Source organism: Chiloscyllium plagiosum, chromosome 1 (assembly GCF_004010195.1).
Source record: "Chiloscyllium plagiosum isolate BGI_BamShark_2017 chromosome 1, ASM401019v2, whole genome shotgun sequence".
NCBI classification, from domain to species: Eukaryota; Metazoa; Chordata; class Chondrichthyes; order Orectolobiformes; family Hemiscylliidae; genus Chiloscyllium; species Chiloscyllium plagiosum.
Window position 1 is genome coordinate 2994478 of NC_057710.1, and position 13940 is coordinate 3008417.

The following is a 13940-nucleotide window of genomic DNA, read 5'->3' on the forward strand; positions in this document are numbered from 1 at the left end:
CCAGCCACGACTCTATTCATAAGTCTTTGGAATGTGGTCTTCATTCCAAAGGGCGTCACTTTGAATTGATATAGCCCATTTGGGGTTACAAACAAAATTTCTTTCACTTTCTCTGACAAAGGTATTTGCCAATAACCACGTATCAAGTCCAACTTTGTGATGTAACTGGCTTGTCCCACTTTCTCTTTACGGTCCTCCAATTTTGGTACTGTATTTGGTATGAGTCCAATTTTGTTACGGCGTTGACCTTCCGATAGTCCACACAAAATCGTTGAGTCCCGTTAGGTTTGGGAACTAACATGATCGGCGAACTCCACTCACTCTGACTCGGTTCGATGATGTCTTCGTTGAGCATCACATCCACTTCCTTCTGAACCTGCGTGGCTTTGAAAGGATTAAGCCTTTGGGTGTTGTTTTATCGAGCAGCATTACCTATGTCTACTTCATGTACAATAGCATTAGCCCTCCCCATCTTATTCCTACATATATCCTCATACTACTGTAACAAACCTTTCAACTGTATTTTTTCCTCCTGAAATGGATAGTTCACTAACCTATCCCACTCCTCAAGGACTTCCTCATTGTTTAACGTATTTTGATGCACATCAAATTCTACGACATTTGGATTTGATTCCTCATTCTGCAGGGCAGTAACTGACACCTGCTTCTCCTGTTCCTTCTCTCTATTATAATAATGTTTCAACATATTCACATGACATTTCCGATACAGTTTTTTTCTATCCAGCATCTTAACCAGATAGTTCGCCCGAGTCAACTTTTTCTTAATTTGATAGGGACCACTAAACCTGGCTTTGGAGGATCTCCTATCACTGGTAACAATACTAATACATCATCCCCATGGGAAAATGTCTGAATTTCCAAGTTTTTATCTGCCACCTGCTTCATTCTATGCTGTGTCCTTTTTAGGTGCTGTTTAGCTAAATCACCTACTCGATTCAATCTCTCCTTCACCTCCGATACATAATCTAAGTGTGAGATCTCCAACTTTGGTCCTATCAATTTTTTCTTTAATTAATTTCAAAGGGTCTCTCACTTCATGCCTGAATATTAACTCGGAGTGAACTGAGTAGATTCATTTGGGGCATCTTGGGGCAAACAATACGAATGGGATATCTTTATCCCAGTCATTCAGGTAATCCTGACAGTATGCTCTCAGCAGGTCAGGCAGCATCCAGGGAACAGGAGATTTGACGTTTCGGGCACAGGCCCTTCTTCAGGAATGAGCAGGGAGTGTTCAGCAGGAGAAGATAAAAGGTAGGGAGGAGGGACTTGGGGGAGGGGCGTTGGAAATGTGATAGGTGGAAAGAGGTCAAGGTGAGGGTGATAGGTCGGAGTAGGATGGAGGCGGAGAGGTCAAGAAGAACACTGCAGGTCAGGAAGGCGGTGCTTCCCAGGAGCCGAAAATCTACGCCATGTTCTTCGCAGTGGTTAGCACTGCTGCCTCGCAGTACCAGGGACCTGGGTCCGATTCCAGCCTCAGGCGACTGTCTGTGTGGAGTTTGCACATTCTCCCCGTGTCTACGTGGGTTTCCTCTGGGTGCTCTGGTTTCCTCCCACAATCCAAAGATGTGCGGATTAGGTAAATTGCCATGCCAAATTGCCCATAGTGTTCAGGGATGTGTAGGTTAGGTGCATAAGTCAGGGGTAAATGTAGGGGAATGGGTGTGGGTGGGATACTCTTCGGAGGGTTAGTGTGGACCTGTTGGGCTGAAGAGCCTGGTTCTACACAGTAGGGATTCTAATTGTGAACGACTTGGCCAAAGTTGTCTGTCTCATACGCTGCAGGCAAGGATGCCCTGAGGCTTGGTACATTGGCGAGACCAAGCAGGCGCTACAACAATGAATGAATGAACACTGCACAACAGGGTGTTCACTCCCTGTTGGGGAACACTTCAACGGTGACCCCATTGCACTACACACACACACACACACACAGACAGACACACACACACACACAGACACACACACACACACTCTCTCTCTCTCTCATACACACATACAATCCACACGCTCACACCCATGCCACACCCTCTCACAGGCTTATACCCCATCACACTCACACACACACTTTACCAAGCATGCACACACACACACTCTCTCACATGCACTCACACTCACATGCACACATTCTCTCTCTCTCTCATGCATACATACACACATATAAGTCTATGGGATGAATTTGTGTTTGCAGAATTATATTTGCAGATACATTGTACTTTGTTCAAAAATGCACAATCTACAGGCAGTGAATGAGGGCAGTCAATCCGTGTAATATTTTGTAAATTCCACTTCAGAAATAGAACCAGTTTGGAATACATACAGTCTCTAACCCACACCTTTAATGTATTGTCTGAGCTGAGATGTCACCTTTTTATTATAAAGCCTTAAGTATCTCAAGAATGTGACTTAAAAGAAGTTCTGGGATTTACATATTAATGACCGAAACCTGCAACCCGTTCAAAAAGATTGTTCAATGTATCATTTCAGTCGCACCACACTGTAATCTTTTGCTATAAATTCTGTCTTATGATCTCATTCTCCACAACCACCTGATGAAGGAGCAGTGCTTCGAAAGCTAGTGCTTCCAAATAAACCTGGACTATAACCTGGTGTTGTGTGATTTTTAACTTTGTTCTCATCCTGCCATGCTGTGTGCCACATGTGGCTATCACACCAGGTTGTGAATGATCAATGTGGAAGGCCTTGTTAGACTCTCACAAGTAGGTTCCTGGGCATGGCTGTGGGCTGTGTAACCAATGCACGGGTAGCAGCCGTCTGGGCCAGCTGACTCTCCAACAACAACTTACTAGAATAAATACACGACAGGCTCAATGGCACAACTTTGAGGGGATTAGAGGAGCAGAGGAACCTTCCCTGAATACTTCCCTGAAGGTGGCCAGGCAAGTTGAAGCAGTTGTTCCGAAGCTAATGGGATCCTTGGGGTGATAAATGGAGGCACAGAGTATAAAAGCAATGAAGGGATGCTCTACAAATCACTTCTACAGATCATTAGTCAGACCACATTTGGAGTATTGTGTTCAGTTCTGAGCACTTTATTTAAGGAAGAATGCTAAAACCCTGGAGAGAGTTCAAAGGAGATTTTCGAGAATGATACCAGGAATGATCGATTTTAGACACAAGAAAAGATGAGAGCTTGTGTTTATTCCTGTGTGGACTGGTCCAGGTGAGTATAAAAAGGATGTTATCTCTTGTGGGAGAATCTAAAATTAGGTGTTGTAGTTTAAAAAGAAGGGGCCATCCATTTAAAAACAACAATGACAAAACATTTTCTCTTCGAGGGTTGAGAGTCTTTGAAATTCCCTCCCTGCAGAATATGTACGTATTTTTAAGGCAGAGGGAGATAGATTCTTGATGGCCAATGAGGATAAAAGATTATTGGATTTACGGGGGGGGGGGGATGGAATATGCGAGAATGTAGATTGAGGTTAAAATCATATCAGCCATGTTCTTATTGAATGTTAGACTGAAGCAGGACTGAAGGGCCAAGTGGCCTACTCTTGTTTCTTGTTTGTATGTTCACGAGTTCTCAGTGTGTTTGGCTTTTTCCTACCTCGCAAGGGAAGCTGAGGCATTTGCCAGCAGATTAAATCTGAAGCACAAAAGAACTTGAGAGCCTTAGTTCAGGATTCTCTTAAGGTTAACATGCAGGTTCAGTTGGCAGTTAGGAAGAGAAATACAATGTTAGCATTCATTTCAAGAGGGCTACAATAAAGTAGCAGGGATGTACTGCTGGGGCTGTATGAGGCCTTGGTCAGACCACGTTTGGAGTATTCATAGACTCATAGAATCCCAACAGTGCGGAAACAGGCCATTGGTCCAACAATTCCACACCAACCCTCCAAAAAGTAACCCACCCAGACCAATTCCCCTACACTATCACCCGACATTAACCTCTGACTAATGCACCAACCTACACATCTCTGAACACTGTGGGTTTATCATGGCCAATTCACCTAATCTGCACATCTTTTGGATTGTGGGAGGAAAGCGGAGCGCTCCGAGGAAATCCACGCAGACATGGGAAGAATGTGCAATTTTGAACCCTGTATCTAAGGAAGAATGTTCTGGCATTGAAGGAGCTTCAGAAGAGGTTTACAACAATGATCCTGGGGATGAAGGGCTTGTCATATGAGAAGCAGTTGAGGACTCTGGGTCTGTACTCGAGGGGGTTTAGAAGGGGGTCTGATTGGAACTCACAGAATACTGAGAGGCCTGGACAGATTGGACATGGAGCAGATGTTTCCACTAGTGGGAGAGACTAGGACCTGAGGGCACAACCCTTTAAAACAAAGATGAGGAGGAATTTCTTCAGCCAGAGGGTGGGGAATCTGTGGAATGACTCTGTCATTGCCACAGAGGGCTGTGGAAGCCAAGTCATTGAGTGTATGTAAGACAGAGATAGATCAGATCTTGATTAGTAAGGGATCAAAGGTTACGTTAGATGGCAGGAGGATGGGTTTGAGAAACATATCAGTCATGATCGAATGGCAGAGCAGATTTGATGGGCAGAATGGCCTGATTCTGCTCCTAGATCTGTTGCATTTTGACTGTCAACACGTTCTCTCATGCAATTGGTCCCTATTTAGTGAGGATTGGCTGCAGGCTGTGTGAAATAACTGTTCCAAACTCCTTGCCAGTAACAGTAGACTCCCTGGCTTGTCTGCAGATACACTGGGCATTGTGACATCTTTCCCCTCTCATCTTGAACCTATACCATCTAGTTTTGGACTCTCCTATCCTGAAAAATGACCTAATCCATGCCCCTCATAATTTTGTAAACCTCTATAAGGTCACCCCTCAGCCTCCGACACTCCAGGGAAAACAGCCCCAGCTGATTCAGCCTCTCCCTATAGCTCACACTCTCCAATCCTGGCAACATCCCTGTAAATATTTTCTGAACTCTTTCAAGTTTCACAGCATATTTCCTACAGCTGAGAGACCAGGACTGCACACAATATTCCAACAGTGGCCTAACCAATGTCCTGTACAGCTGCAACATGACCTCCCAAATCCTGTACTCAAAGCACTGACCAATAGTTACAGTTAAGCCAATTCTTTTATTTTTATTTTGTCTGTATTTTAACTATAGTCTATGAATAGAGTGTGTTTTGCTTCAAGCCTGGTAGTTTGACCAATCACATTGCACTTGGAACACATACCTGGCACTTGCTTATAAAGTAAGAAAACATTAGGGTCTAAGCTGGTGGAGGATCGGTGTTGGATCCACTGCTTTTCGTCATTTATATACATCATTTGGATGTGAAAATAGGAGGTATAGATAGTAAGCTTGCAGGAGTACAGGTTCATAGCTCCTTGAAAGTGGAGTTGCAGGTAGATAGGATAGTGAAGAAGGCATTTGGTATGCTTTCCGTTATTGGTCAGAATATTGAGTACAGGAGTTGGGAGGTCATGTTGCAGCTGTACAGGACATTGGTTAGGCCACTGTTGGAATATTGTGCGCAATTCTGGTCTCCTTATGGAAAAGATGTTGTAAAGCTTGAAAGAGTTCTGAAAAGGTTTACAAGGATGTTGCTAGGGTTGGAGGATTTGAGCTATAGGGAGAGGCTTAACAGGCTGGGGCTGTTTTCCCTGGAGCGTCGGAGGCTGAGGGGTGACCTTATAGAGGTTTATAAAATCATGAGGGCATGAATAGGATAAATAGACAAAGTATTTTCCCTGGGATGGTAGAACCCAGAATTAGAGGGCATAGTTTTGGGGTGAGAGGGGAAAGATATAAAAGGGGCCTAAAGGGCACCTTTTTCACACAGAGGGTGGTACATGTATGGAATGAGCTGCCAGAAAAAATGATGGAGGCTGGTACAATCACAACATTTAAAAGGCATTTGGATGAGTATATGAATTGGAGGGATATAGGCCAAATGCTGGCAAATTGGACTAGACTAGGTTAGGATATCTGGTCAGCATGGACGAGTTAGACTGAAGGGTCTATTTCTCTGCTGGACATCTCTATGGCACTATGATTCCATCTCCTTGACAAGATTCATAAAGAAACAGTCATCAGTATTTCCTGATACCATCCCATCAAAGTCTTCATCTGTGTGCGCTCTGTAGCAGAACCCAGCTGTGACCTCACTCTCTGGGAAGCTGACAAACCTATAGGTCACTTGTGCTCAGTGACTGACTGACTGCATGAGATCCCCCTTTCAAACTACCCTCCAAAGACATGTGCAGTGCCAATTTCTGACTTGGTATCTGTGCCTCTCAAAGCAATGGACTAGAGTCCAGGTTGTAGTGACTGCAGGGGAACACTAGAGGGTGTGTTCAACCTTCAACAGCTTGTATTTCATCACAAAATACAAGTAAAGGGCACAGTGGGAGTTGTGAACTTTCACAGTCTGTGAATGGTCCAGACATGGGGAAGATATGTTTCCTCTTGTGAATCAGTCCAGAAATACAGAGTATTGTTTCAAAATTATGGGGTGCCTTTTCAGGAGAGAGTGAGAGAGCGATACAGATAGTTGTCTGACTTTGGAATTCTGATACAGAAGATGGTGGAAGTAGGGTCATCAAATATCCGAGACAGAGGTGGGTAGGCATGGGAATGGGAGTGGTATCCAGCATAGATAGGAATGAGGAGAGTATCTGGGGGGGTAGATGGGAATGGGAGGTGTATCCTGAGGGTAGATGGGAATGGGGAGAGAATCCTGGGAGTAGATGGGAATGGGAGGTGTATCCCCCGGGATAAATGGGAATGGGAGGTGTATCCTGGTGGAGATGGGAATGGGAGGAGTATCCGGTAGGGGTAGATGGCAATGGGAGATGTATCCTGGGGGTTGATGGGAATGGGAGGTGTATCCGGGAGATAGATGGGAATGGGAGGAGTATCCGGGGGGGTGATGGGAATGGGAAGAGTATCTGGAAGGTAGATGGGAATGGGTGGTGTATCCAGGGGTAGATGGGAATGTGAGGTGTATCCAGGGGTAGATGGGAATGGGAGGGGTAACCCGGGGGTAGATGGAAATGGGAGGGGTAACCCGGGGATAGATAGGAAGGGGAGGTGAATCCCGAGGGTAAATGGGAATGGGAGGTCCCTCCCGGAGTAGATGGGAATGGGAGGGTAACCGGAGGTAGATGGGAATGGGAAGGGTATCATGGGGGGATAGATGGGAATGGGAGGAGTATCCAGGAGGTAGATGGGAATGGGAGGTGTATCCGGGTGTAGATGAGATTGGGAGGAGAGTCCAGGTGCGAGTAGATGGGAATGGGAGGGGTATCCGGGAAGTAGATGGGAATGGGAGGAGTATCGGGGGGGTGGATGGGAATGGGAGGTGCATCCGGGAGGTAGATGGGAATGTGAGGAGTATTTTGGGGGTAAATGGAAATGGGAGGAGTGTCCGGGAGGTAGATGGGAATGCGAGGCGTATCCCGGGGGTAAATGGAAATGGGAGGTGTGTCCCGGAAGTAAATGGGAATGGGAGGAGTGTCCGGGAGGTAGATGGGAATGGGAGGTGTATCCCGGGGGTAAATGGAAATGGGAGGTGTATCCCGGGGGTGGATGGAAATGGAAGATGTATCCGGGTGGTAGATGGGAATGGGAGGAGTATCCTGGGGGTAAATGGGAATGGGAGGAATGTCCGGGAGGTAGATGGGAATGGGAGGAGTATCGGGGGGGTGTAAATGGGAATGGGAGGAGTGTCTGGGAGGTAGATGGGAATGGGAGGTGTATCCCGGGGGTAGATGGGAATGGAAGGTGTATCTGGGTGGGGGGTTGGATGGGAATGGGAGGAGTATTCTGGGAAGTAGATGGGAATGGGAGGTGTATCCTGGGGATAAATGGGAGGAGTATCTGTGGGTAGATGGGAATGGGAGGAGTATCTGGGAGGTAGATGGTAATGGGAGGTGCATCCTGGGTGTAGATGCGAATGGGCGGAGTATCCCAGGGGTAGATGGGAATGTGAGGTGTATCCGGAGGTAGATGGAAATGGGAGTTGAATCCCGGGGGTTGATGGCAATGGGAGGAGTATCTGTGGGTAGATGGGAATGGGAGGAGTATCTGGGAGGTAGATGGTAATGGGAGGTGCATCCTGGGTGTAGATGCGAATGGGGGGGTGGATATGAATGGGAGGTGTATCTGGGGTGGTAGATGGGAACGGGGAGAGTATCCCGGGGGCAGATGTGAATGGGAGGAGTTTTCCGGAGGTACATTGGAATGGGAGGAGTATCTGGGGGTAGATGGGAATGGGAAGTGTATCCGTGTGTAGATGGAAATGGGAAGTGTATCCGGGGGTTGGTTGGGAATGGGAGGTGTATCCGGGGTACATGGGAATGGGAGGTATATGCCGGGGGTACATGGGAATGGGAGGCATATCTGGGAGGTAGATGGGAATGGGAGGCATATCCGGGAGGTAGATGGGAATTGGAGGAGTATCCGGGGGAGAGTGTTGATGGGAATGGGAGGAGTATCGGGGGTACATGGGAATGGAAGGAGTATCCAGGGTGGATGGGGGGGATGAGTGGAGTAGATGGGCTTGGATGGAATATCAAGGAATATGCATCTGTTAAGTCACCTCCCAACCATCTTCTCTCTAATGAAAACAGCCTCAAGTCCCTCAGCCTTTCCTCACAATACCTTCTCTCCATACCAGGGAACTTCCTAGGAAATCTCCTTTGAACCCTTTCCAAAGCCTCCACATCCTTCCTATAATGCGGTGACCAGAATTGTACACAATACTCCAAGTGCGGCCACACCAGAGTTCTGTACAGCTGCAGCATGACCTCATGGCTCTGAAACGTAATCCCTCTACCAATGAAAGCTAACACACCATACACCTTCTTAGTCCCAACGCTGATCCTTGCGGTACCCCACTAGTAATTGAGCTCAGGATGAATATTTCCCATCAAACACCATGTTCCTTTTTCCCAGGGCAGAAATTGTTAATATGAGGGGTCATAGTTTTAAGCTGTTTGGCAGAAAGTATAGAGAGGATGTCAGAGGCGGGTTCTTTACGCAGAGAGTTGTGAGAGCGCGGAATGCTTTGCCAGCAGCAGTTGTGGAAGCGAGGTCATTGGGGATATTTAAGAGACTGCTAGACATGCATATGGTCACAGAAATTTGAGGGTTCATACATTAGGTTTACCTCACATGAGGATCAATGGTCAGCACTACATCGTGGGCTGAAGGGCCTGTTCTGTGCTGTTTTATGTTCTATGTTCTAATAGCTGAGCAGGTGTGAAGGGCCTACTTTGTATGTTCAGTTTTACAATCACAAGGAGGAGAAAGATCATTGTCTTGGTTGGCTTCAGCAATGCAGGTTGGAGAGTACGCTATGTTATTAGCAATCTTCGCTCAGGGGCTGAGGGTACGAGGCTATATCCGTGTTCCTCCAGTTATCTTGTAATGTGCTACCCTGTCCAGCAGAAGAGGAGGACCCCCCCCCCCCCCCCCCCCAACCATGTTTGGTTGATGGTTGATCAGCTGAAGGTAAGCAGACAGTGGGAGATGTAAGTATGATTCTCAGGGTAATGATTAGTTTGTGAGGTTGAACTGGAGCTTTAGCATGTTAAGCATGAGCCTTAATTTCTAGAGCTGTCTAATGGGAGCTGATGAGGGTGTGTTATCCTGAGCAGTGTGTCAGCTTGCTGATGCATTGGGCTGGATGTAGCATTTCAGGATGAACTGATTAATCTTAGCAGGTGTGTGAGACCATTCAGGCCTTTTCTGCCACAACTGTCCCTTCTAGAAGGAAGGCCTCTCCTCTCCATATTAATCACTAACGCTTCCAGCATCCCATCTGAGAATCTCAGAGCAGTCTGACATGGACTGCTACCCCACGGTTCCGGTGTTATTTAGTTCAGAACATCTTTCCCCTGCAGCTCCCTGCCCCTAGTGTGACCAGGCAGCACCTTCTGTTCCAGTGCTGCAGCGTGCTTTAAGAAATGTGAGAAATGCCTCCCTTTGGTGCCTAAAAGTTCCCATTCAATACTGACGTCTTCGACTCTATCCTGTTAAATAAGGGTTAAACGCTATCTTCCATTTTAGTAAAATGTTTGATGCAGCTTTATGGAATTAATTGTTTGCCTCACCCAGTCTCAGAGGAAGGCTGATATGTTCAGTTCAATTACAAGAATCTTCTGAGAAGAGAAACATGCTATTCCTTAATTTAGCAGCAAGTTATTCCATCCTTACTTCCTGAAAGTGTTTTCTTGGTCATGAAACTGCTGGAGAAAAAGGCTAGAGACATAAAAGCTGCAGATGCTGGATTTCAAGGTAGACAAGCAGGAGGCTGGAAGAACCCAGCAAGCCAGGCAGCATCAGGAGGTGGAGAAGTCAACGTTTCAGGTGTAACCCTCCTTCAGGACCGGAGTTGGGGGTGAGGGGAGGGAGGTCAGAGTGGTGAGCTAGTGATATGTAAATACCTGCAGTCCTTGAGGGATGAGATGGTTGTGAAGCAGCAGCCGAGGAAGGTCACAGGACTGGAGTAATAAGTTTGTTTCATGGTGCGGTCGAAGAGCGGGAGGGCTGAAGAGGACAAGTGCTGTGGCAGGGAGAAAGGGTGGATTCTTTGCATTCTTTGCATGTAAAAGCACTTTCTAACATCCCTCCTGAATAGCCTGGCCTTAATTCTTAGGCTATGTCAAGCTATGTCCCCTGGTTCTCAAATGCCCAACCAGTGGAAATAGTTTATCTTTATCTACCATGTCTTTCCCTGTTAATATCCTGAAGACCTCGATGAGATATCCCCTTAATCCTCTAAATTCCAGTGAACAATGATGCAATTTGTCTCATCTGCATCCTCTTTAGATATGAAGGCCAGAATTCCATTAGTCTTCTTTGCTATTTTCTGCTCCTGGTGAAGGCATTTTTAAGAGCTTTGCACCTGAACCTGCAAATTCCATTGGGCATTGACTTTGTGAAGGGCACCCCATGCCCAGGCCCCTCTGCTTTCTTTCTTTTTCACTTTTTTACTTCTCCTCTTTCTCTTTATCCCTTGTTTTTCCTTTATCTTTTCTTCAAAGTACTTTGGGTCAATGGGTCAGTGAGAACAAGCTGCATGAAGAGTGACAGCTCCTCCTGGTGGTCAATGCAAGACTCCAGGCTGACTGAGACTCTAGGCCCAGGCTAGGTCCATGTGTCTGCACCAATGGTTCCAAAAACCTTCACGGAGGTAAGACTTAGGACCTGGACGTTTATCTTACCTTTTGGCTTTCCTGTATTTCAGCAGTTGTTTTTTGTTTAAATTCTACTTTTATCACGAAGAGGGTGGCAGAAAATGGTGACTTTGTACACCTTTTACTGTACTTATGTATTCCTTTACTTCAGTACATCTAACAATAAAATCTAATTCTAATTCTAAAAAATAATCCAATCTATTTTTTTTTGGTCTGAAATGGATAACCTCACACTTGCTTATATTAAAATCTGTCTGCTACAGCCTTGCCTAGTCACCAAATCTATCCATATCCTATTGTAATTTTATCAGACTGTTGTAAACATTGTCTACAACGCTGCCCAATTTTGCGTTCTCAGCAAATTTGGATATTTGGCTTTTCATGCCATTATCCAAATTGTTAATAAATATTGTGAATAATTGAGGCCCCAACACAAATCCCTGCGGGATAGCACGAGCCACATTTTGACAAATTTAAGTACTGAGAAATCTTTCCAACTCTCTGTTTCTGCCACTCAACCAATTTCCTGTCCATGTCAGGAATTTTCCCACAATTCCCTAGGCTTCCACCTTAACTGATGGTTTCTTATCAAAAGTCCAATTAAACAACATCTATCAACTACCTCTGTCCTTACCTTTGTCTCTGTAAAAATCTCTATGTGGTTTGTCAGGAATGACCTACCCTTCATTGCTGACTCGCACTGATTAACTGGAATTTTTCTATCATAGATTATACACTCCAACAATCTTCCCATCACAGATGTGAGAGGGAAACCGGGAATTACAGACTTAAAGAGCAGAGTGACATGAGCAAATTTCCAATCCAGAGGTACAGCTCCCATATCCAGGGAACTCTGAAAGATTATGGTTTGGGTGTCAACAATGTGCTCTCCTCCCTCCTTTAACACCCAGGGATGGAAACCACCAGGTCCTGGGGATTTGTCACTCTTCAGTTCCGTTAGTTTCCCCATTGATGATCATTTATTTAAACCCATTTGATTTAAACGTTGCCCCTGATCCTCTGTTAATTTCTTTGGGACCTCCAGCAAGCTGTGCTCCTGGAGTAAAATCATCATTCAGTATGTCTGCCATTTCCCCATGGTCACTGACAATCTCCCCACTCTCAGCCTTCAGTGGACTAGTCGTACTCCTCACCAGTCACTTTCCCTTTATTTCAATAAAAAATCACATCAATTGTCTTTTATGTCCCTTGCAAGGTTCCTTTTATAATCCTTTTTAGCCACTTTTATAAAGCATTTTGTCACCCTTTGGCAGACTTTGTCTCTGCCCCATTCTGTGGATCAGTGTTGTTTTTTGTGTTTTTATAAGCCCTTTCCTTTTAATTTAACATTGTCCCTTAGCTCTTTAGATCTCCTTTTCTTTTTGTGAGGTGGTGTTTTTCCTTCTCATGGGTACAAACTGCTTCTGAATGGCATTAAATGTTTATTTGATCACCCTCCACTGTCCTCAGTTGTTTTGCTGATTAGCAGAGCTTTCCAGTTTACTGCGCACAGTCTCTGCCTCATCCCATTAAAGTCTCCCTTTCTTAAATCCAAAATTCCAGTGTCAAAACTTTGCTTATCTCTTACAAACAAGACATGAAACTCCATTATGTTATGACCGCTATTTGATAAATGTTCATGAGCAACTTTTTAAAAATCCATTTTGTGGAATGTGGGTGTCACTGGCTGGGCCCAGCATTTATTGCCAATCCCTAGGTGCCCATTAAGAAGGTGGGGGTGAGCTGCCTCCTTGAACCGCTGCAGTCCATGTGCTGAAGGATGGCCCACAATGCCCTGAGGGAGGGAATTCTAGGATTCTGACCCAGTGACAGTGAAGGAACGGCGATATATTTCCAAGTCAGGATGGTGAGTGTCTTGGAGGGGAACTTGCAGGGGGTGGCATTCCCATGTATCTGCAGCCCTTGTCCTTCTAGATGGAAGTGGTTGTGGATTTGGAAGGTCTGAGGATCTGTGGTGAATTTCTGCAGGGCATCTTGTAGATGGTACACACTGCTGTTGCTGAGCGTCAGTGGTGGAGGGAGGGGATGCTTGTGGATGTGGTGCCAATCGAGTGGGCTGCTTTGTCCTGGGTGGTGTCGAGCTTCTCGAGTGATGTTGGAGCTGCCCCCATCCAGGCAAGTGGGGAGTACTCCATCACACTCCTGACTTATGCCTTGTAGATGGTGAACAGGCTTTGGGGAGTCAGGCTTTCAGTGATGATAACACCATTGAATGTCAAGGGGCAGTGGTTAGATTGTCTCTTATTGGTGATGATCATTGCCTGGCATTAGTGTAGTGCACATGTTACTTGCCACTTGTCAGCCCAGGCCTGGATATTAACCAGATCATGTTGCATTTGGACACGGACCTGCTTCAGTATCTTAGGATGCTAAATTAAATCAGACTTATTGCTCAACATTGCTTGTCCCTTTGTTGCATCTAAGACACATTGCTGCAGGAGACTATCATAGACACGCTCTATAATCTCACAACTTCTCTGGCATGTGCTTGTCTGCCTCACCCAGTCTATGTTAAGATTAAAACCCCCAGCCTATTAAACCTGTGGTGAGTAACTCACCTCCTGACTCTCCAACGCCTGTCCATCATCTACAAGGTATAAGTCAGGAGTGTGACAGAATGTCTGGATAGTGCAGCCCCAGTAACTTGTGTTCTACGTTTCGGTGAATACTCCCTTGTCTTGTTCGTTCTTCCAAGTTATACCACCTCACACATTTCAGAAATTCCACCTGCCACTGATCTCCCCACT